We start from the raw sequence: 24,497 nt of genomic DNA, 5'->3' as shown, positions 1-24,497 counted from the left end.
CATGTTCACATTCACTGCCAAATCTGGTGGTGTAATGACAGTTTGTGTAGATGTAGTCATTGGCAGGAGTATTTGGATGAAGTGGACAGTCCAGCCATTGCATATCCCCTGTTCCAACATATGTTCTCTTCTCCAGTTGCGCCAAATCCAGCACTCTTCTCTTTTATGCACGAGCAAAATGGGTGGAATGAGTAGCATGAAGGGGTTTCTGCATTCCTCACTTCCCTGAAGAGTACTGCTAGCCACTTCCATGGAGTATCCCCTTGTGACACAATGAACATGTCACATGCCAGACACTTACTTTTTTCACACCTGTAAGGAGAGTGAAGAACTGTCACACCACTGATTCTATAAGAAGCATTCTATGTTCCAGTTCTTTCTCATGTATTACAGCAGCAGGCACAACAGTGTGTTTTCCTCTTTCTGCCATGAACAACAATTCAACTCAAACAAAGAGAAAGCCGCAGCAGAACTGTTGCACTTCAGAACAGGTCGAAAGCATACCAAGAATGATCAAAAATAAAAATATGCTTTCCATTGGTACTTCTAGCTTATCAGAAGCTTTCTAAGTACCGTAGTACCTCCAAACTAGTGTCACTGTACTGGCAGAAACTAACATAAGAGTACTTGAGAATGCTCAGCAAAAACAAATAGACACAATATATTAGGTTACAGTACTGTAGCCAAATTCACCCAAACCAAAAACAAAACATACTTTCAACTATTATCTTTTATAAATATGCATTTTTCACTGACGGTTATATATGCATTTTTCACTGACATTAATAACATACAAATACATGTAAAACAATTGCAACTTATAAAAGCCCATAACATCCTCAAAAATCCCAAAGGTTAAAGTTATAATTAGGGGATTTCATAATAGTACCCTACTTCACAACACATTTGAACTACAGAAGCACTAGAAATACCATAGTTATAGTTTTTTTTCATGTTTATTAAAACATTATTTGCCAAACTTACACTACATCCCACAGCTTTAGGTGACATTTATATGTCTCTCATACACTCAGGCAACTGCAACTCACCAATTGTGTATGCAGTATATAGGATTTAAATAGGTGTTTCGAAACAACCCATAACTTTGTTTTTAATTTTGCATACATTAGAATATAATCTTGAAAATATTTTCTTGTTAATATTTTATAAATATGACGAGTTATAGTTGCTTGAATGCATAAGCAAACTTTAAATTTTATGTGATGCTGTGGGTTGTAGTGTAACTTTGGCAAATAGTGTCGGAATAAACATGGAAGTCTGCCTTTCAATAGAAAGAGCGCTTTTTTGGTGGCTAATAACTCTGGCCTCATTTGATGATTCTGCATGAAACTTTCATACTTTCATCAAAGCTCCTTCCTGGAAAGTTTCAGGGTGATCTGTCAAGCGAGGGCCAAGAAAAAAGGGAGGTTCTCAAAATACAAAATACCCATGCATTTATCTTAGACTTCTTTAGGCAGGGCTACAGCAAAAACTGCTGAACTGAATGATGTCAAATTTGGCAGGGAGCTAGATAGCAGGCCACAGGTTGTGCTTTTTCCTGATTTGGTGTACATTTGTAGTTTTTGAGAATTTAAGGGTCATAAATAATTGTATATTTTGGCAGTTGGGCTCGCCAGAGCAAAATTAAAAAATGGTGCTCTGTTATTGGGCGAAAGGCAATTTTTTCCTGTGAGCCTTCATGCTCCCACGGGAGCGAGTCGCTCCAGTGAATCCACTGAGTGCACTGATATGCTAGCTGTTGGAGTGCTAGAAATGAAATGGCCGCCATTACTGTTTACTGTGAAAAATTGGAGGTGTCATGTGGAAATGAAGTAAAAAAAGCTATATAAGTGGACAGCAGAAGTGCATGCTATCTCCCTTAGATTTAGAGAGCAAAGACCATATTTATACTTTTTTAGCGCCGCATTTGCGCTGCTTTTTGACACAAAATCGGTGTAAACTTACAAGTTTGCGCCGATTTTGCATCAAAAAGCGGCGCAAAAGCGGCGCTAAAAAAGTATAAATATGGGCCCAAGTGTCTAAGGGTTAAGTACTCTGAAGAAAATAAAAATGTATATATTTTTTGGGTTGTCATTTTTGATTGAGAAAAGATAACAAAGGCTCTTCGGTACAATACAGTACAAAACAGTATACAAAATACACATTTCAGTGGGGGGTGTAGGGAGAGGAAGGAAAAATGAGAAATAAAAGGGGAGGGGGGAACGCACATTGCTGATGATGCTTATCTCAGTTACGAATAGCCCTGACTTCAAGAAACAAGGGACCCAGGTGCCCCACTGAGAAGAGTAGTACTCCTAGATAGCCAATAGGAAGGAGGCAGGCGGTGCATGGGGTGATAGTGCGATTGGAGGAGAGGAGTAGACCATAGAAGAGAAGAGAAGCAGAGAATGACCCAGAATGGTGACAAAGAACAGTCAGCAGGGCAGAAGAAGGGGCATGCAGTTCCGTAGACGGGAGCGGAGATGGAAATGGAGCAGACCCAGATTATGGCAGAGCATTGAGCCTGTTCCGAAGGTGGGGTAGAAGGGGGCAGGGAAGGAGGGGAAAGGAACAAAAAAGAAGGGAGAGGGAGAAAGAAGATGAAAGAAAGAAGAAAGAGAGAGAGGGAGGGGAATGGACACCAGGACCATTGCAGTGGAGAAGAGTGAGAGAGTAAAGGAGGTGGAGAGAGAATTCAAAGAAAAGGGAGAGATGATAGGGGAAGGAGGGATGGGACAACCATCAGTTCAGGGACATGAGGTTCCGGACATGCTAGGAGTCAACAAGGAGAGGCACCCATGTCTTTAGGAATGCTAAAGATTGATCCTGTAGATTGTAGATGGCACGTTCATCGGTTGCTGTCTGAACCATTGCCACCATCCAATCCTCGAGCAAGGGCAGAGTGGGGGAATGCCAATGGTGATTAATTCAGATTTTGATGTATAGTAGGCTGTTTAGAAAGTAAGGAAGGGGCATCCTAAGTGTCATGGAGGCCCCCAGGGTGGTCCTGACTGCTGTAAAAAAGGTATTGATCGAAGGGCATTCACATATGATGTGTGTTAGGTCATGGTGGGTGGCCAGGCATCGCCTGCAATTTGCATGGGGCAGTAAGCCCACCCTGTGCAGCTTCGCTGGGAACCAGTGCCAATTGTGAAGTGTCCTGAAGAGTCCAAATTTCAGGCGGGCCTCCCACGTGCCTCTATCCAGAGCCTCCTTGATACCCAGACCGTTCTCCTCTTCAATTTCCATCTGCAGATGGGATTGCCACTTAATGCAGAGATTGTCATGGATAGGCTGTGAGAAAAGATGACGTGTAATGACTTTGTAGAGCCCTGATATCACACCCCTGAAGTGACCCCAGGTTCTGAGAGAGGCAGCATGGACAAGGTCTGAAGCTTCCATGGCTGGGCTCCCATGCATCACCACAGGCAATGCAGTAGCTGTAGGTGCCGCCACACCGGTAGGGGCAGGAGGCTGAATTCCTCTCGCAGGCATTCGAATGACTTAAGGTCACCATCATCCAGGACCTGATCAAGGCTGCGGATATCCAATGAAGGTCAATGTTCCCGGTTGAGGGTCTCACTGCCAATTTGCAGACTGCCATTGTCCCATATGGTGGCCCATGGGTGGAGGCGAGGTGCACACAGTGGCAGCTTCTCTGCTATAGCGAAGTAGCATCACCCCCACCAGCAGCAGCATCTGCAAAACTTTACAAATAAAATGATACAAACTATGTTTATCATCATTTTATTTTTAAAGGGGTGGGGCCATGGTGATGACCAGCATGGAGAGGGAGTGCACAGCACGCCCCTCAGTGCTCATGTGTATTTGGCTGGCCGGCTTGTGCTGGCCAAACACACATAGGCACTGAGCTCTCTCCAGCCCGACACTGTGTTGCTGGGTTGGCGACAGCAGGCAGAGGCTCCCAGTATGCCTCGGAGCACCAATCAAGGGCACTCCGGCAAATCCTAACACTGCTTTCATGCTGCCAGCAGCATGAGAGTAGTGCTCAGATTGGCCGCAGGGCAGGCTGGGAGCCTGTGCGTACAGTGGAGCCAGATAACTGGTGTTTGGCACGATTCAGGTAAGTTTTTTCAAATATAATTTTTCTTTCCCCCCGACGCCACCCACACCAGGTGCCTCCCTGTCCCTTTTCTGCGCTGTGACTGGGTGCACACCAAGCCAGGCCCTGTTCATGACTTGGAACATCGGGTTGGCGGAGCGAGGCTTGGGTGGGCTGTACTTGGGGTTGAGGCCATGCTGCCTGGAAAGTAACAATCATTCAGTAATGGCCCATTGTGGTGGGTCCAGTGTCTTGGGGAGCATACATGCCAATTGCAAGAGGTGGAGGGCCAAGGCATAGTGTTTCACTGATGCGAGTCCAAAGCCCCCACACAAACAATGCACCATGAGCTTAGCAGACGTCAGACAAGGGCGGGAGGAGCCTAACACAAGGGCTTGGATCCCTGCATCTATAAGTTGGAGGGTCGCTGGGGCACCAGGAGGTGGAGCATGCCCAGTACATATGTGAACCACAGCAGTGTAAGCATACTCACCATTTGCAACCTACCTCACATGAAAAGCCCTAAATGCGACCACTTCCCAAAGTCCAGTTTCATACAAGCGATAAGGGGGTCTAAGTTGTCTGCCACCATTCGATCTAGGCCCCAATTAACATAGATCCCTAAATATTTGAGGCGGGACGACGTCCATCGAAAGGAGTAACTATGAATAGCTGCTCACATGGTGATGATTGAGAGGGGCAAGGCCTCACTCTTGTCCCAATTCACCCGATATCCAGACTTGGTAGCAAAATTGTTGGTAACCCCCCATAAGGCCAGGAAGGATAGGTGCAGGTCCGTCAGGGTAAGCAAGATACCATCTGCATACAAGTAGAGTTTGTATCCTCCCCCAAAGGGATATCCCAGTGATATGTATATTGTTTGTAACTAATGTTTACGAATAGTAAAAAGGAGTAGATGAGTTCTCAATACACTCCACTAGTAGTAATGCATAATGTTGCCCTTGTTTTGAGGAGTAAGTATGTAAGATAAGTGCTGTGATGAGTAGACAATTCATTTTTATTTTCAAAAAAATGTACGCTCTCATGAGGCTCTTGCGGGATCATGAAAAGTAGAAAGGAATAGGTGATCTTTGAAAACACTGTAGTATGCCCACTTGCTGTTGTAGGAAGAGTCTTGCTGGAGATGGTGTTTATCAGAGTCTACCATTTTCACCATCAGCTTTGTAAGAGTTGTGAGTAGAGTACGGTCCCTTCCAACATCCTATTATACACACCCATTATCAGAGAGAAGGGTGTTAGCAGGGAATAAAGTCCCTCTCCACTCACTACTATGCACACCCCTCATCTGAAAGAGGGGTCTCAGCGGAGAGACCAGTCTCTGTCCACACACCCTATGATGCACACCAATTATCTGAGAGATGGGTCTGAAAGGAGAGGCCAGTCCATGTACACACCTTACTACGCTCTCCTGTTCTCTAAGAGACAGATGTGACTGAAGAGGCTAGTCCATGTACACATCCTACGATACACACCCGTCATCTGAGAGAGAGGTCTGACAGATTAGACCAGCCACTCCACACACACTATCATGCACAGCTGTCCTATGAGAGAGAGGTCTGAAAGGACAAGCCTGTCTTTTCCCCTCTTATTTGCTAAACGGTCATCTGAGACAGAGGTCTGAAAGGAAAGTCCAGTCCATCCATACACCCTACTAGGCATACTTATAATTTGAGAGAGAGGTCTCACTGGAGAGGTCAGTCTGTTTCCACACACCCTACCATACATACCTGTCATCTGATAGAGAGGTCTGATATGAGAGGGCAGTATCTCGCCACGCACTACTAGGCAGCAGATCCGTCATCTGAGAGAGTCATCTGACAGTTGAGGCTAGTCCATGAAGACACTGTACTATGCACACCCATCATCTGAGAAAGAGAAGTCTGGAATGAGAGGCCTGTGTTTCCCAACATCTTACTATGATTACCTGTCATCTGAAAAAAAGGACTGGAAGGAGAGGGAAGTCCCTCCCCACACACTACTCTGCACACCCATCATCAGAGAGCAAGATCTGAAAGTAGAGACCAGTCCACCTATACTGCCTACTATGGTCACCCATCATCTGAGAAAGAGGTCTGGCAAGAGAGGTTAGACCCTCACTACAAACATCTAAGCACACCCGTCATCTGAGATGTCTCAAAGGAGAGGCCAGTTAATCCACACACTGTACTGAGCACAGGTGTTATCTGAGAGAGAAGTCTGAAAGGGAAGGCCTGTCCATCCACACACCCTACTCTGCACATCTGTCATTTGAGAGAAGTCTGGAAGTAAAGGGTTGTCATTCCCCACACCTAACGAAGTACAGCTGTCATATGAGAGAGAGATCTGACAGGAGAGGCTAGTCCATGTACACACCCTATCTATACATACCTGTCATCAGAGAAAGAGGTGTGACAGTAGAGGGCAGTTCCTCACCATACACTGCTACAAGCATCTGTCATTTGAGACAAACTTCTGAAAGGAGGAACAGTCCATCCAGGCACCCTGTTAGGCACATCTCTCATCTGAGAGAGAGGTCTGACAAGAGAGGGCACTCCCTCCCTACACACTACAACTCCCATATGTCATCTGAGAGAGCGATCTGAAAGTAGAGGCCAGTCCATCTATACAGCCTACTATGCTCATCTGTCATGTGCGAAAGAGGTCTGACAGGAGAGGTAAGTCCCTCCCTACACACTTGAACACACATCCTTCATCTGAGATCTCTTGAAGGAAAGGCCAGTCCTTACACAAAAACTACTGTGGACAGGTGTTATCTGGGAAAGAGGTCTGAAATGGAAGGCCAGTCCACTCACACACCTTACTATGCACACCCATCATCTGAAAAAGAGGTCTCAAAGATGAGGGCAGTGCATCACACAGCCTACTGCGCACACCTGTCAATTGACAGAGGTCTTGAAGGAGAGGCTTGTCATTCTCCACACATTACCATGTACACCCGTCATCTGAGAGAGAGCTCTGACAGTAGATACGAGTCCACATATACACCCTACTATGAACACCCGGCATCAGAGAGAGAGATGTGACAGGAGAGGGTAGTCCCATACCACCCACTACTATGCACAACTTTCATCTGAGACAGAGGTCTGGAAGGAGAGGGCTGCCCCTCCTCACACACTACTACGCACACCCATCATCTGAGAGACAAATCCCAAAATAGAGGCTAGTTCATCCATACAGCTTACTATAGTCACCCATCCTTTGAGAAAGAGGGCTTACAGGAGAGAGCACTTCCTCGCCGTACACTACTACAAACAGCTCACAACTGAGAGAGAGGTCTGGCAGGTGAGGGATGTCCCTCCCAACACACTACTATGCACACTTATCATCCAAGAGAGGAATCTGAATGTGGAGGCCAGTTTATCCATGCAGCCTACTATGGTCATCCTTCATCTTTGAAAGAAGTCTGACAAGAGAGGTCAGTCCCTCCTGACACACTACTATGCACATCTGTCATCTGAGATCTCTCAGAGGAGAGACCATTCCATCCACACACTGTTTTACACACATGTGTTATCTGAGAGAGGTCTGAAAGGGAAGGCCAGCCCATCCATACACCCTACTATGCACACCCATCATCTGAGAGAGAAGTCTCAAAGGAAAGGGCAGCCTACCCACACACCCTACACTGCACACCTGTCATCTGAGAGAGGTCTAGAAGTAGAGGCCTGTCACTCCACACAACTTACTATGTACACCCATCATCTGTGAAAGGTTTGACAGGCAATGCAGGTCCATGTACACATTCTACTATGCACACCCATCATCTGAAAGCGAGTTGTGACAGGAGAGGGCAGCACCTCACCACGCACCACTATTCAAACCTGTTGTCTAAGCAAGACTTCTGAAAGGAGAAGACAATTCATTCAGACACCTACCTATACACACCCCTCATCTGAGAGAGAAGTCTGAGGAGAGGGCAGTCCATCCCCACACATTACTACGCATATCCATCCACTGAGATCTCTCAGAGGACAAGCCAATCCTTGCACACACTGTATTTGGCACATGTGTTATCTGAGAGAGAAGTCTGAAAGGGAAAACCAGTCCATCCATACACCTTGCTATGCGCATCCATAATCAGATCTGTCTCAAAGGAGAGAGCAGTTCATACACACACTACTACACACACCCATGATGTGAGAAAGAGGTCTAAAAGGAGATGCCACTCCCTTTGCTCACACTACTAAGCACATCTGTCATCTGAAAAAAAAGCCTGAAAGGAGAGGGCAGTCCATATACACACCCTACTACTCACACCTGTCATCTAAGGAAGAGATCTCAAAGGAGAGCCCTGTTTAATTAGGCGCTCGACTATGCACACCTATCATCTGAAAGAGAGGCCTGACAGGAGAGGACAGTACCTCCCCACACACTAAAATGCATACTTGAAATTTGAGAGAGAGCTTTGAAAGGAGAGGATAGTCACTCCTCAACCCTATTATGCACAGTTATTACTCAAGATGGGGTTTGTTTTCAGTGGAGAGGCTAGTCCCGACCATATCCTACTATTTTCCTACATTTGTGTTGTTATCCCACGAGACTTTTGCAAAACTAGGGTGTAAGCTTTGGGAAGTGAAGCTTGACGCATGCGGTTCATTCAATCTCACAAGCATCTCATGAGACCTGCATGGAAAATTAATGAGTCTGTCATGGGGTGTTTTACAGTCCTGCAAACCACTTGCAAGACCCGCATGGAAAATTAGCGTGCCTCCCACTAGGTGTTTTATTTGAGATTTTATAGGGAGAAGTAGAACAAATAGCCAAGGCTCAACCAAGAGTTAACATTCTTATTACATGTTTGAAGAAATGGTGTGATGTGATTGGGTGCACTACAGTTGTTGTAGTTTTACATTGTTAAATTGGTTAGTTGTAATAAAAAGGCTTAAAAGTACTTTTGATTCTTTTGCCTAATAATTTTGTATTAATTTCAATTGTAGTATAGTATTGCAATATTAACTAAAATTGGCACTTCTATCTTCAGGGACTGCAAATGTGCTGCTGCAATTATATCTATCCATATGGCACTATACATATCTTTTATGCTACAGAGATTTGGTAATGGAGAACCCAATTATGTTGCTATTCAAATACAGTGACTTGTCATGCAATAGTGAGGTGTCAGTAGAGAGATCAGTCCTTGTCCACAATGAGGTATAGGGACATCTGATACAGGCAAGAGGTCTTGGCACAGAGAGTAGTGCATCTTCATACTGTACCATGCATTTACCCATGCACTTGGTGTGAGCAGTGCAGGGTCCCCCAGGCACAGCCCCATCGTGCATTTCACTGCCCGAATTTCGGGCAGTCGGGTGCTGCTGCACCCACTGCATATCAACATTGCAGCGGGCTTTATTATGAGCCCGCGGCAATGTTGATGTGACTTTTCCACTGAGCCAGTGGAAATGTCAAAATAAGGGAGCCACCAATACTGCCAGCACTGACGGTATCGTGGTGCCCGCGACTTCGTCGGTCCTTTTGCAAAACCGCCGAAGTCGTAATGAGGGCCTAAGTTTCCATACACACTACTGATTATGGGGGCCATTACAACATTGGCGGTAAATGCCGCTTACCGCCGTGCAGAAGACCCCCAACACACCGCCGTGGAATTCCGCCACACCTATTACGACCCACAGCTCAGAATCCGCCAAGATCTAGACACCCACACAAGTCCGCCATACCAAAGGTCAGTGATAAACTGGCGATAACAAAACCTCCACCGTCACGCCAACAGGAATACGCCCACACTATCATGACCCACGAATCCACGCGGCGGTCTTTCAACCGTGCTATTCCTTTGGCGGTACACACCGCCGTGCTCAAAATGCACACACATTTACAAAACGCTACCACATTGGACTATTCCAAAAACACACACCTGATACACATACACACACCACTCCCACACACCCAATACAATATAAAACACACACCCACATTGCCCACAAACTCTTACAACCACAATTGTGACAGAAGGCCAGAGAGAGACATCATCATCTACAAACTAGCATACACAGGCACTCAACACCATCACTCACACAACATCAACGCACAAAACACCACACACCCCTAAACATCACCCCACACATCACAACACACACCACCCCACACATCACAACACACACCACCCCACACATCCCCCACACCACCCCACGGCACCGCAAAGACACCCCAGGTTTTCTGAGGAGGAGCTCAGGGTCATGGTGGAGGAAATCATTTGGGTAGAGCAAAGCTATTTGGATCACAGGTGTAGCACACCACCACAGCTAGGAAGATGGAGCTATGGCGGAGAATCGTGGACAGGGTCAGTTTGAATCGAGTGCGGTCAGTGGGACAGCACCCAAGAACACAGGATGACATCAGGAAGAGGTGAAACGACCTACGGGGGAAGATACGTTCCATGGTCTCAAGACACCAGATTGCAGTTTAGAGGACTGGCGGCGGACCCCCGCCTCCTCCCCCACAACTAACAACATGGGAGGAGTAGGTCTTGGCTATACTGCATCCTGAGGGCCTCGCAGGAGTAGCTGGGGGAATGGACTCTGGTAAGGCAAATCTTTCACTACTTCATCCCCCACCCTACCTGCATGCTATCTCATACCCCCACCCAAGCCCTCGCCCCATCACTCCAACTCCTCACATCTGTCTCACTATCACAAACCACACATCCCAACACCAAGCCCAGCATGCAACAACATACATGGACACCCATCACCAATGCATGGCCACTGCACATACCCACACACACCCCTAAACATTTAGCACATAAGGTCCTACACAAGAATGCAAGCACTGGGGTACAGGCTCACCCACCCATTGCACACCATGGCACACACAGATGCAATAATCATGCCTTTACATCCCTGCAGGACCCCTACCCAACGTCACTGGACAGGAGGTTCCAAACATGTCCCCTCCACCCACAGAAGAGGCCCCCAGTGATGACATCAGCTCGGTTCAACTGGATCTAGATGACCAACCCGGCCCATCTGGGACCTCGGGACAGTCATTTCCCCTCACACTGGCACAAGACACAACAGAGCCTCCCCCCTCTGGAAACACCAGCACAGCACCCACCCAGCGGGCCCATACCTCTGTCCCCAGGACACGTCAAGCAGCAGTGTGTCCACCACTACAGGGAACCCAGGCTAACCCACCACCCCAACAACACCAGAGAACTGGGGGCAGTGGGCACACGGTTCAGGGGACAGAGGCACAGGAACACAGGGGAACTGGGAGGGCTGCTGTGTGACTGTGTAGGACAGGCCCAGGGAACCCACTCTCCACGAGGCCCTCTCCAACATCATGGGAGCCTACCACCATTCCCAGGAGACAATGGCAACGGTACTGGCCAAGTTTCAGGAGACCCAGCGGCTGCAGGAGGAACAGTATTTGGGGTTCAGAGAGGAACTCAAAGCCATCAATACCACCCTGGGCACCATTGTAGGGGTGCTGAAGGAACTCGTCAACACCAGGAGGGACACTGAGGCACAACAAGGGGCCCCTGACACTAGCCTGGACGATGAACTGCCCACCACCTCCGCCGGCGCTAGTGGACAGGAGGCGCCACCACAGGACCACGCCCTGCAGATGGAGAACCACCCCGCAAATGGTCCCTGAGATCCAGGACAAAGACAGAGAACAATGCCAAGACCCCCTCCAAAAAATGAGACCACCATTATTGTCATCCTTCTGTCCCACTTTGTCACCCTGTTCATCCTTAAACTACCGTCAGCTCCACCTCCTATGCCCCTTTGGACAATGCACCTGTGAGACTAATAGACTGGACTCTGCCATGAACATTCCTCCACCATCACCCCTGACCATTTTACAACACCCTCCAATATTTTGCACTTAAATAAACACCCTTAAATCACAAAACAATCTGGAGTCAGTCTGTGCTTCAAAAATGTGTATTTGCAATAACTGTGGAAAACTGCTATATCCATTGTATTGTCAACATGCCTATGTCACACAGCTCCAGTCCGTGAGGAAACAAAGCAGATGTCACACAGTGGGACCCACATCTGTGAAATTGAAAGGGAAAGTGACAACTCAGGGTCCATACACTGGGTGAAAGTTACAGACAGATGAGAGGTAGAACAAGGGTATCAGATGTAGCAGGCAGTGATGTCTTCTTACCTGTGTCTCACTGGAAGTATTGATGAATCACCATGCTTCTGTTGTCCATGTCCTCCTCTGCTGCCTCCTCTTCTTCACTGTCCACAGGCTCCACAGCAGCCACAAGACCTCCATCTGGACCATCCTCCTGCAGAAAAGGCACCTGTCGTCACAAAACCAAGTTGTGAAGTATACAGCAGGCCACGATGATCTGGCGCACCTTCTTTGGTGAGTAGAATAGGGAACCACCTGTCATATGGAGGCACCTGAACCTGGCCTTCAGTCAGCTGAAGGTCCTCTCTATAACCCTCCTCGTTCGCCCATGGGCCTCATTGTAGCATTCCTCTGCCCTTGTCCTGGGATTCCTCACTGGGGTCAGTAGCCATGACAGGTTGGGGTAACCAGAGTCACCTGCAAATGTCGAGGGACAACTGTTAGACACACACTAACTCTTAGGGATATCCCCAGACCCAGACACCTAGTCACACTGTATAGAGTCCATGTCCTCACCTAATAGCCACACACGGTGCCTATGGAGTTGCCCCATCACATAAGGGATGCTGCTATTCCTCAGAATGTAAGCGTCATGCACTGAGCCAGGAAACTTGGCGTTCACATGGGAGATGTACTGGTCGGCCAAACACACCATCTGCACATTCATCGAATGGTAACTCTTCTGGTTTCTGTACAACAGTTCATTCCTGCGGGGGGGACCAAGGCCACATGTGTCCCATCAATGGCACCTATGATGTTGGGCATATGTCCCAGGGCATAGAAGTCACCTTTCACTGTAGGCAAATCCTCCACCTGAGGGAAAACGATGTAGCTGCACAGGTGTTTCAGCAGGGCAGACAACACTCTGGACAACACGTTAGAGAACATTGGCTGGGACATCCCTGATGCTAGGGCCACTGTTGTTTGAAAAGACCCACTTTCCAGGAAATGGAGTGCTGACAGCACCTGCACTAGAGGGGGGATTCCTGTGGGATGGCGGATAGCTGACATCAGGTCAGGCTCCAACTGGGCACACAGTTCCTGGATTGTGTCACGGTCCAGTCTGTATGTGACAATTACATGTCGCACCTCCATTGTCGACAGGTCCACCAGCGGTCTGTACACCGGAGGATGCCGCCATCTCCTCACCTTCCCCAGCGGATGTGCTCTATGGAGGAGAACAGCGAGCAGAGAGTCAGCCAACAATGCGGTACGCACCGCCGCGGATGTGACTGCCATTTTCTGTCTGTTCACTCACTTGATACCTGATCTTCGACAGGAGAGGACCTACACTGCAAGTGCTGCTGTGACCTCAGTCTGGAAGTGACGATGGCTCATGTGTCTGGGGAAAGGGCCCCTGCCTTCAGCACGGAGGAGTTGGAGAAACTAGTGGATGGGGTCCTCCCCCAGTGCACGCTACTCTACGGTCCTCCAGACAAACAGGTAAGTACACTGTGAGCATGCTGTATGGACAATGCCTGTGTGGAGTGGTGTGGATGGAAGATGGGGGGTGAGAATGAGGCGTGCATGAAACGACGGTGAGTGCATGTGCATCATGGCAAGGGTAGGGATGCAGGCCAATGACTATGATGGTGGGGACGGTTATATCTTCTCCTTTTCCCCTATACTATTCCTGTAGGTCAGCGCCCACGAGAAGAAGGATATTTGGCGTGCCATCGCCAAGAAGTCCGGACCCTGGGGGTCCACCACAGACGGAGCACCCACTGCCGGAAAAGATGGGAGGACATTCGCCGCTGGAGCAAGAAGACAGCAGAGGCTCAGCTGGGGATGGCCTCCCAATGTGGGAGGGGTGACCCCCCTGATGTTCTAGTACACTCTCATGCAGCTGATTCAGCACGCATAGGAAGTGTCTGGGTGGGGGAGGTGGGCTGTGGGTTACCCTAGGCCAGGGCGAGTTTAGTAGGCAAGGTCCCTTCGTAAGGCAGGCCATGTGGCACCCCACCCCACCCCACCTGTGTTCAGAGCCAACTACACCTAATCAGGCTCCTGTGACTTCCATGTGTGCAACAATCGGGCATAGGCCTTGTAACCCATGTCCCTGTGATTAATTAGGGAACTCAAAGTGTACGGCATAGTGCAGGGGGCTTCTGTGTCTGTAGTGTCCGCCAACGGTAGTGGTATTGCATGCACTGAACATGTCTTTCTTCTGTCTTCCCCCCTTTTTTGTGGTCTCCCTGTTTTTGTGTGCATTAGCATCATCAGGCAGAGGAGCAGTGGCACCGGAGCAGGAGGGAGCTGCATCCCACATGACCCTGGAAGGCGAGACAACGGAGTCTGAAGCCACCAGTGGGACGGAGGGCGAGGGGAGCTCCACGGCAGGGACAGGAGCTGAGACTAGCGACACGGACTCCTCCTCTGATGGGAGCTCCCTTGCAGTGATGGGCCCCTTTGTGCCCACCGCATCTACAGGTACAGCCGCCACCCCCCCTTACCAGCACCGCCCTCCCAGCAGCCCCTCAGCGTGTGCCCAGTGCCCGCTCACCCAGGAGGATGGGCATCTCCTTCACCCCAGGCACCTCAGCCCCTGCCCCTGTCAGCCCTGCTGCCCTCAGTGAGGAGGCCTTGACCTCCTCAGGTCCCTCACTGTTGGGCAGTCTACCATTTTGAATGCCATCCAGGGTGTAGAGAGGCAGTTGCAACAGACAAATGCATACCTGGAGGGCATTCATTCCGGTCAGGCAGCCCTACAGAACACTTTTCAGACTCTGGCCTCAGCACTGATGGCAGCCATTGTCCTTGTGTCCAACCTCCCCCCTCCAACTTCCTCCACCCAGACCCAAACACCTGTACCTCAGCCTATCCCAAGCACACCCTCATACCAGCATGCACACACCTCAACACACAAGGGAAGCTCTGGCAAACATAAGCACCACACATCCCACAGGCACTCACACAAGCATCATACCCATGCAGACATACCAACATCCACTGCCTCCACTGTGTCCCCCTCCTCCACGTCTCCCTCCTCCCTCCCTGTCTCGTCTCCACTCACACCTGCATGCACTACATCTTCAGCCACTACGTCCATCACCAGCACACCCATCACCACACCCTGCTCACGTGCACTCACCACCCCCACTACCATTCACATATCCCCTGTGTCCTCTGCCAGTGTGTCTGTGAGCCCTCCTCCCAAACTACACAAACGCAGCCACACACCCGCCCAACAGCCATCCACCTCACAACAGCCTCCAGCCCATGCACCTTCCCCCAAAGTCAGCAAACGTACACCTCCTACAACCACTACCTCGTCCTCCACTCCCAAACCCCCTCCATCTACCCATCCCAGTGTGTCCAAAAAACTTTTCCTGTCCAACCTTGACCTCTTCCCCTCACCTCCCCCACCCCTTCAGTCCCCTAGAGCCCGACTTTCCAGGTCCCAACCCAGCACCTCAGCCACCACATCAGGGGGAATAGTGGTGCCAGCAGTCACCGGCTTCTGGAGTGCGCCAAGCAGCGGGGCAGCCAGTGTGCCAAGGAGCCAGACCACGAACAGTCCCCCACCTAAGAAGCATAAAAAGTTGGCTACTGCCCAGCAGGAGAAAGGCAAAACATCTGCCACCAAAGGTTCTCCCAGGAGTACAGTTGGGAGTAGAAAGACAGCTGCACCACCATCCAAGGTGGGGAAGGGGCACAGAAAGAAATGCAAGTCACCGCAAACCTGCACGGCGGAGAAGACTGCCACCAGCACCGCTGCCAAGGAAACCGCCTCCACCAGCACCGCTGCCAAGGACACCGCCACCACAAGCACCGCTTCACAGGACACCGCCACCACAAGTACCGCTGCCAAAGACACGGCCGCCGCCAGCACCGCTGCCAGGGACACCGTCGCCACCAGCATCACTGCCAAGGGCACCGCCGCCACAAGCACCGCTGCCAAGGACACCGCCGCCACCAGCACCGCTTCCCAGGACACCGCCGCCAACAGCACCGCTGCCAAGGACACCAAAGCCAACAGCACCGCTGCCAAGGACACCACCGCCACCAGATCCGCTTCCCAGGACACCGCCGCCACCAGCACACCTGCCAAGGACACCGCGCCTCCAGCGCCGCTGCCAAGGACACCACCGCCACAAGCAACGCAGGCCAATGAGCGCCACTGAGGCCGCCACGAGCAGGATGAAGCACTCTGGGCACAAAGCCCCCTTGAGAACCAGTGGAGAATCTTATCCACTACCTCTGTCCTTGGCAGGATGAAGCACTCTGGGCACAAAGCCCCTCCAGAACCAGTGGAGAGATACATCCACTACCTCAGTCCTTGGCAGGATGAAGCACTCTGGGCACAAAGTCCCCTCCAGAACCAGTGGAGAATCTCATCCACTACCTCTGTCCTTGGCAGGATGAAGCAATCTGGGCACGAAGCCCCCTCCAGAACCAGTGGAGATATACATCCACTACCTCTGTCCTTGGCAGGATGAAGCACTCTGGGCACAAAGCCCCCTCCAGAACCAGTGGCGAATCTCATCCACTACCTCTGTCCTTGGCAGGATGAAGCACTCTGAGCACAAAGCCCCCTCCAGAACCAGTGGAGACTGTTATCCACTACCTCTGTCCTTGGCAGGATGAAGCACTCTGGGCACAAAGCCCCCTCCAGAACCAGTGGAGAATCTCATCCACTACCTCTGTCCTTGGCAGGATAAAGCACTCTGGGCACAAAGCCCAACCCAGAACCAGTGGAGAATCTCATCCACTACCTCTGTCCTTGACAGGATGAAGCACTCTGGGCACAAACTCCCTCCAGAACCAGTGGAGAGAGACATCCACTACCTCAGTCCTTGGCAGGATGAAGCACTCTGGGCACAAAGCCCCCTCCAGAACCAGTGGAGAATCTCATCCACTACCTCTGTCCTTGGCAGGATGAAGCACTCTGGGCACAAAGCCCCCTCCAGAACCAGTGGCGAATCTCATCCACTACCTCTGTCCTTGGCAGGATGAAGCACTCTGGGCCAAAAGCCCCCTCCAGAACCAGTGGAGACTGTTATCCACTACCTCTGTCCTTGGCAGGATGAATTACTCTGGGCACAAAGCCCCCTCCAGAACCAGTGGAGAATCTCATCCACTACCTCTGTCCTTGGCAGGATGAAGCACTCTGGGCACAAAGCCCAACCCAGAACCAGTGGAGAATCTCATCCACTACCTCTGTCCTTGACAGGATGAAGCACTGTGGGCACAAACCCCCTCCAGAACCAGTGGAGAGAGACATCCACTACCTCAGCCCTTGGCAGGATGAAGCACTCTGGGCACAAAGCCCCCTCCAGAACCAGTGGAGAATTTCATCCACTACCTCTGTCCTTGGCAGGATGAAGCACTCTGGGCACAAAGCCCCCTCCAGAACCAGTGGCAAATCTCATCCACTACCTCTCTCCTTGGCAGGATGAAGCACTCTGGGCACAAAGCCCCCTCCAGAACCAGTGGAGAATCTCATCCACTACCTCTGTCCTTGGCAGGATGAAGCACTCTGGGCACAAAGCCCCCTCCAGAACCAGTGGCGAATCTCATCCACTACCTCTGTCCTTGGCAGGATGAAGCATTCTGGGCACAAAGCCCCCTCCAGAACCAGTGGAGACAGTTATCCACTACCTCTTTCCTTGGCAGGATGAAGCACTCTGGGCACAAAGCCCCCTCCAGAACCAGTGGAGACTGTTATCCACTTGAGAGACTGTGGCTTTGCACCCCCCAGGATAAAACAGAGGCCAAACCACCCACTGGAGAGACTTGTGAGACTGTGGCTTTGAACTCCCCAGGATAGAGCAGTGGGCAAACCACCCAATGAAAAGACTTGTGAGACTGCAGCTTTGCACTCCCCAGGATAAAGCAGTGGGCAAACCACCCACTGAAATGACTTGTGAGACTGTGGCTTTGCACTCCCCAGGATAGAGCAGTGGGCAAACCACCCACTGAAATGACTTGTGAGACTGTGGCTTTGCACTCCCCAGGATAAAGCAGTGGGCAAACCACTCACCGAAAAGACTTGTGAGACTGTGGCTTTGCACTCCGCAGGATAGAGCAGTGGGCATGGAGCCCCCTTATGGATCTGGCGTCGTGCACTCATCCGGCTGAGGTGCCCCCCCTTCCCTTCCCCCTGAGGTGCCTGTTGTATTTCTATCTGATGCCCCTGCAGTGTTCTCTCCGTATTGATCAGGTATCTTGTGTAGGCCTCGCCCGTGCATTTTGGGCCCAGTGGTCCACGGACTTTAATGGTGCAATAATTGGACTTGTATTCTTGGTGTATATCTTTGTTTATAATGTATATATATTTTTGAGTACTGGATTTTAATCGATTACAAACGTCCAAATCATTTGCTTTTGTCTTTGCATTCTTCTGGGGGGGTTGGGGGTGTAATTGTAATGTATCAATATGTATCAGTGTGTGTGTTGTAGTGGGTGAGGGTGGGGGTGTTAGGTGTTGCGTGTGTATGTCACTCTCTTTTCCCTCCCCCTCCCGAGTGTCGTAGGTGCAGTACTCACCGTGGTCTTCGAAGCCAGCGCTCCTGCTCCTGGTAGAGGAGCAGGAAGACAAAGACAGGGAGAATCTGGAGTTCCGGTTCCATGGCGTTCTGGTTCCTCGTGGGGTGTGTAGAGGTGAGTGTTTTCCCTTCCAAGTCTTGTTTCCGCCGTGTTTTTGTTCGTGATGAATCCGCCCAGAAAAGGTGGCGGATTGGCCTGTTGTAATACAATGGGCGGTACATTGTGTCCCGCCTGTCTGTTGGTGGTTACCGCCGCAGTGTTTGTTTGTACCGCCGTGGCGGTCGGAGTGTTAAAGTGGCTGTCTATGTTGACAGTTTCTGCCACGTCGTGATTCCTTTTTTTGTACCGCCGGCCTGTTGGTGGTTTTACCGCTGCTTTAACACTGACCGCCAGGGTTGTAATGACCACCTATGTCTGTCATGCTGATGAGGGCTGTGACTGGACAGGCAAATCTATCCTCACACCCTAATATATATGGCTATATGATTATTTCCCTTGGCAGAGTGCTTAGTGGAGAGATCAGCACTTGTTATACTCACTATAGAAAAGTGAGATCTTACGTGTGAGCTGAATACCTTCTCTACCCTACTATGCATACTATTGAGCCTGGTGAAAGGAGTGAGTGAACAGGCAGTGTCTCTTTACACCCTACTCTACATACTGGTTACCTTCATGCAAGGTCTCAGTGGAGAGGCCAGTCGTTCGCCATAGTGTACTATACACAGTTGTTAGGCTGTGGAGAGGTGTCAGTGAGATCCCAGTGTCTCCTTACACCCTACTGTTGGAATTCTTTTAAAAGGTCTCATTTGAGAGTCTAATTTCTCTCCGTACCCTACTATTGGGGACTATAAGCCATGAGTACTGTAATAAAGGAAAGTGTAAATTCTTCTTCTAAAAAAACATTTTTCATCTTGTGAGACTCTCACAAGATCATAAAAAAGTGGTGGTGTACACAGAATCTTGATGGAAAATGTTACTGGGGAGAGTGTCTCTCTCCATACCCTACTATATACACATCTAGCCCTGGGTGCTACTGAAGAACTCAATCTATTCAGACAGCCTAGTATGCACTTCTGTTATACTGAGAGAAGTATCAATGGGGAGGTTACTTTCTCCCCACACCCTGGTAGTGTGGATTATGAGCGATAAGTATGTAATGAAGAAAAATGTAGATTTTTCCCCACAAAAAATGTACGATCTTACAAGTCTCACAAGATTGTAAATAAAAAAAGTACATGGGGAGTGAAAATCTTTATCAAGAGAGAGGCTTCTGTGCAGAGGTTTTTGTGCTTGCACAGTCTAATACTTACACCATACAATACGGACCTATATTGCATTAAATATTGTTTGAATGTTTGATCTTGCGAGAATTTCGTGAGAGCTGGACAAACACATGAGTGAGAGGAGGCATTTGCGTGCTCCCGCTCTAGTGAGACTCTTTTGGTTGTCAGAATTAAAAGGTATTTACACCATTAAATAATCACATAATGTTGCAATAGGATGGCTATGATAGCAGTCTTTGTGTTTATAGTGTGCAATGTTCAGTTACTCATAGAACTGGATGCATTCCTTGATGTTATATAGGAAGATCTGTTCCCTTCTGCAGTAAAGTACACTCTATCTCACCTATAGACACCAGACATTTCAAACCGGATGTTGTTATGATATATTGAGTCCATGCCATGGTCGCGAAGAAATGCAGAAACTGGTTTTTTTACATGCTTCTGCGATTTCTCAATCTTGAGACAACATTTTTCGACCATTGCCATTTCTGCCTTTGACATACATTACAATATACAATGGTATTTTGAGAAAAGATAGACATCATTTGTGAAAAAGTCTCCTTCATTTAGATTTCAAGCGTAACTCCTGTAATTGTGCCTCAGTCATTAACACCACAGTGCACTTTTATCAGGTCTGGATACTACAATCCAAAATTCCCTCAATTAATGGTAAAAATTGACGCCACTCCATACCTCAGTGGCCAGTCCAAGTTATGTCCAAGACTCTTGTTAATACCACAATTAATAGCATATTCTCTAGCCCAGTGAAGTCCTAAAATTGAGAGGCAAACCATTGTGCAATATAGAGAACCCAGTCATATGTAAAGAGCTCAGTGGAATGAGTAAGCTCCAGGAGCAACATTGTCATATCAGGAGAGAAAAAATGGGAGGGTGGCAAAATTATAAATGTAATTGGTAGAGTTTGGGCAGTTATAAAAAAAGGTTAGGGTGTGATTAATTGTTATTTTCATGGTGCACAGTTACTTGCTAAACAACATGGGCTTTTCTATTGGCTGATTTTCACATTTTAATATGATCTCATGAGTGGCTTGCAAGAGTCATTGGGCTTGATGAGAGGGACCTCATATGATCCCATACGACTCTCACAAGTGTCACATGGAACTTGACCGAGTGAGTCTGGCATAAGGTCTTTCTTTCAAACTTGCAAGAGCCTTGCGAGTTGGATTGTACAGGGAGAGAAAAGACGGTGTATTACCACAGTACTGATGCCATAAACTGATAAAAACAAGTACAAAGCAAAAGACATAAAGCACAGGTAGTCAAGATCAATTAATAAACTAAAACAAAAGGTTTCATAAGATATTAAAGGGGATTATGGTACATGTAATGCATGTACTGTGAAACAGATACATTTCTTCAGTGTAGAATGTAAGACTGAGGTCAGCCAATAGTTGACTTTCCCCCTACAAAATAAAAAAAAAAAGCTTCAATATGATTGCCTATAAGGCGTGAGGGTTCAGATACTTGTATGTGTTGCATAACCTTAGACACACAAAATGGTCCTTGGTGGTTTGGAGGTGAAGCAAGTGTAATCTCTTTGACTTGTGCTCAAAAGACTTAATTAGATGTTTGATTAAAAGAGATTGGTGTATTCAGCTACCTCTAAGGCACAGCTTCATTATCAGGTAATTAAAAATATTGTGTAATTTAATTTTGATGTCTCTGACTAAAGATTGAAATAAAATAATATATTTAGACAGAACTTTTAACATATTTGTTTATTATGCCAGTTTTAGTAAATTGGATGTTTAAAATGCGAAATAGAACTTAAAACTGCTTGCTATTGAACGTTAGCTGATTGTATCTTTCAAATATTGTTGAGATCTCTATGACATAACAACAGGCTGTTCATACATTTTCTTTCAGGACCAGAATAGTTATTTATGATTTTCTCACTGTATACCAGCTTTACAGATATAATGACAACCATAGGCCAAATAAGCATTGAACATTATTCTTTTAAGGTTCATATTTGCCATTGATGAATATTAGAGAATCCATAGACTAAACCACAGTATTAGAGTGTCCATTTGATTTGAATAAAAGGATTATAAACACAACGCTTTGGTTTACCTATATAAGGTTTTTCTCCTGTTGACACGTACACAAATTATATATTTTCATCTGAGACAGGCATTATGAACATGTTCTAAGAATGCCGCTTTGTTTACTAATGAAGCAAACATCCTGTTTACCCATTTTCTATCTTGATGCACATGTTTGTTCGTAAAAGATGCCAGGAACAAAACTCATTTACTCTGAGCAAGGCGTGTTGATGCCGAAACACGTTTGGTGTTTATTTTGGCATAACCATAGAACTAAAAAAAAACTGTTGTCACTTAATTCATTCAGAGTTTAAGGCATCTTTTTCGGCACTGGAGTGTGAACTGTGGCTTCTTAAGAAGTGATATGTATATATATGTTGCCTTCTGACGGTCACCTGTAGGTATAGTTATGACCTTGTTTCTATAGGAGAAGCGTTTTTTGTTTTTCCAATAACTTTGGTGCCATTTGATGAATTCTCACAAAAATGTAAAAACAGGTTTTCCACTCAATTCAGCTGCTGTGTTAAAAGTTTGGGGTGCTTCATCAAGCGGGAACAAAGAAATGGAGGGGGTTCCAAAACGTGTTTTCCCCATGCAATTTCCCTTATAGATGTTAGACACAACTACAGCCTGAACAGCTGGATGGAATTACACCAAATTTGGCATAAGCCTAGATCTTGGCCCAGAAAGTGTGTTTTTTTGTAATTTGATGTAAATCTGTTCAGTAGTTTTGGAGATGTTAAAGGAAAAAAGAAATATGAATATCTAGGAATGTGGATCATCCCTAGATCTGTCAGATCTCATGCTAAAATCTGATTGACTGCCAACACTTAAACCAGGAAGTGTTGGCAACCGTCTTGGGATGTGAACTCAGCCAAGTTACAAGAAAAAGGAAAAAAAAACAGAAGGTTGCAATAAAGGAATACCCTGAACTACCCAGGCATGGTGCTGAGGTTCCACTGGGACCACCACCAGGGGCCAAAAAACATTTTTGCTGCAAATTCCTGGAGGATCCACAAATCTATGCATACATAAAAAAAAAACACATGCGTGGTCACCCACACTTACTTTCATGCTGCTTTTCACACATTATTTAGTGATCCTTCTCCTTGCTTCTACCTCATTTTAATTGCTTTCTCCTTGCTTTTGCCACCTTTTTTGTGTGCTTTCTCCTTGTTCTTCTCTCATTTTCACTGCTTTCTCCTTGCATTCCCCCCCATTTTTTTGTGAGTCTTCTCCTTGCGTTTTCCTCATTTTCACTGCTTTCTGCTTGCTTTTCCTTTGTTTTTCGTGTGCCTTCTCCTTGCTTTTTCCTCATTTTCACTGCTTTCTCCTGGCTTTTCCTCCATTTTTTGTGTTCCTCCTCCTTGTTCTTCTCTCATTTTCACTGCTTTCTCCCCATTTTTATGTGTGCCTTCTCCTTGCTTTTTCCTCATTTTCACTGCTTTCTACTTGCTTTTCCTTTGTTTTTTGTGTGCCTTCTCCATGCTTTTCCCTAGTTTTCACTGCTTTCTCCTTGCTTTTTTTTCATTTTTTGAGTGCCTTCTCCTGGCTTTTCCCTTGTGCCATGGGATTGATGCATGTGTGGCCGTGTGCAGCAAGGGGTTTGAAATATGTGAATGGTAGGTCGTATGGCCTGGCAGCAGGCCAGGCCATATGGCCAATCCCCCAGTAAGTTAAAAAACATAGAAATTCTCTGAAAAAACTAAAGGTTACAGGAACGTTGTAGTGAGGAACTAGCATTTAAAAAACCCTTAGTGGGGAAAACTTGGCTGATTGCAGAAGCCACCTCACTTTTTGCCCCCACCTTTAGCTGATTCTGATGTTTTATGACTCTGACTGTGCTCTGAGCACTGCTAACCAGTCCCAGGGCCAGTGCTCTGTGTAAGATGGTATAAACAAATTAGGCATCATTATAATAGGCTCTGACAACCTACCTATAAGTCCATAGTACATGGTAGGGCATGTTGGTTTAGGGACCACAGTATAGACAGTACACCCACTGGTGCATTGATGTGGTGTTCAGTGTCATTGTAAAGGTAGGCTGTCCTTGCTGGCTGTTTTTAACGTCACGTTAACGCTAAAGCCCGGATTTGACTTTGGAATTGAAAGTACTTCCAAAGTCTCAAACTACCTTATTTTTGCATATAAGTCAATCCTAAGGTCTACCCTAGGTGTCCCCAGGGTTGGGTGTTGTGTAAATAGAAGCAGGGACTGTATAAGCAATGTTTTATAAGTCATGGTGTGGTAAGAACAGTCACGTTTGTTGTTTCCCCATTGTACTGAATGTGACCCATAGGCTAATATGGCATGGAGAGACTTTGGCCCTCATTATGACCATGGCGGTCGCTGATAAAGCGGCGGTAATACCGCCAACAGGCTGGCGGTAAATACCACCAAATGATGACCATGGTGGTGATATCTCCGATAGACAACCAATGTACCACACCGACTGCCAGGGTG

The sequence above is a fragment of the Pleurodeles waltl genome, chromosome 8 (genome assembly GCF_031143425.1).
Source record: "Pleurodeles waltl isolate 20211129_DDA chromosome 8, aPleWal1.hap1.20221129, whole genome shotgun sequence".
NCBI classification, from domain to species: domain Eukaryota; kingdom Metazoa; phylum Chordata; class Amphibia; order Caudata; family Salamandridae; genus Pleurodeles; species Pleurodeles waltl.
This window is presented reverse-complemented; position numbering follows the sequence as displayed.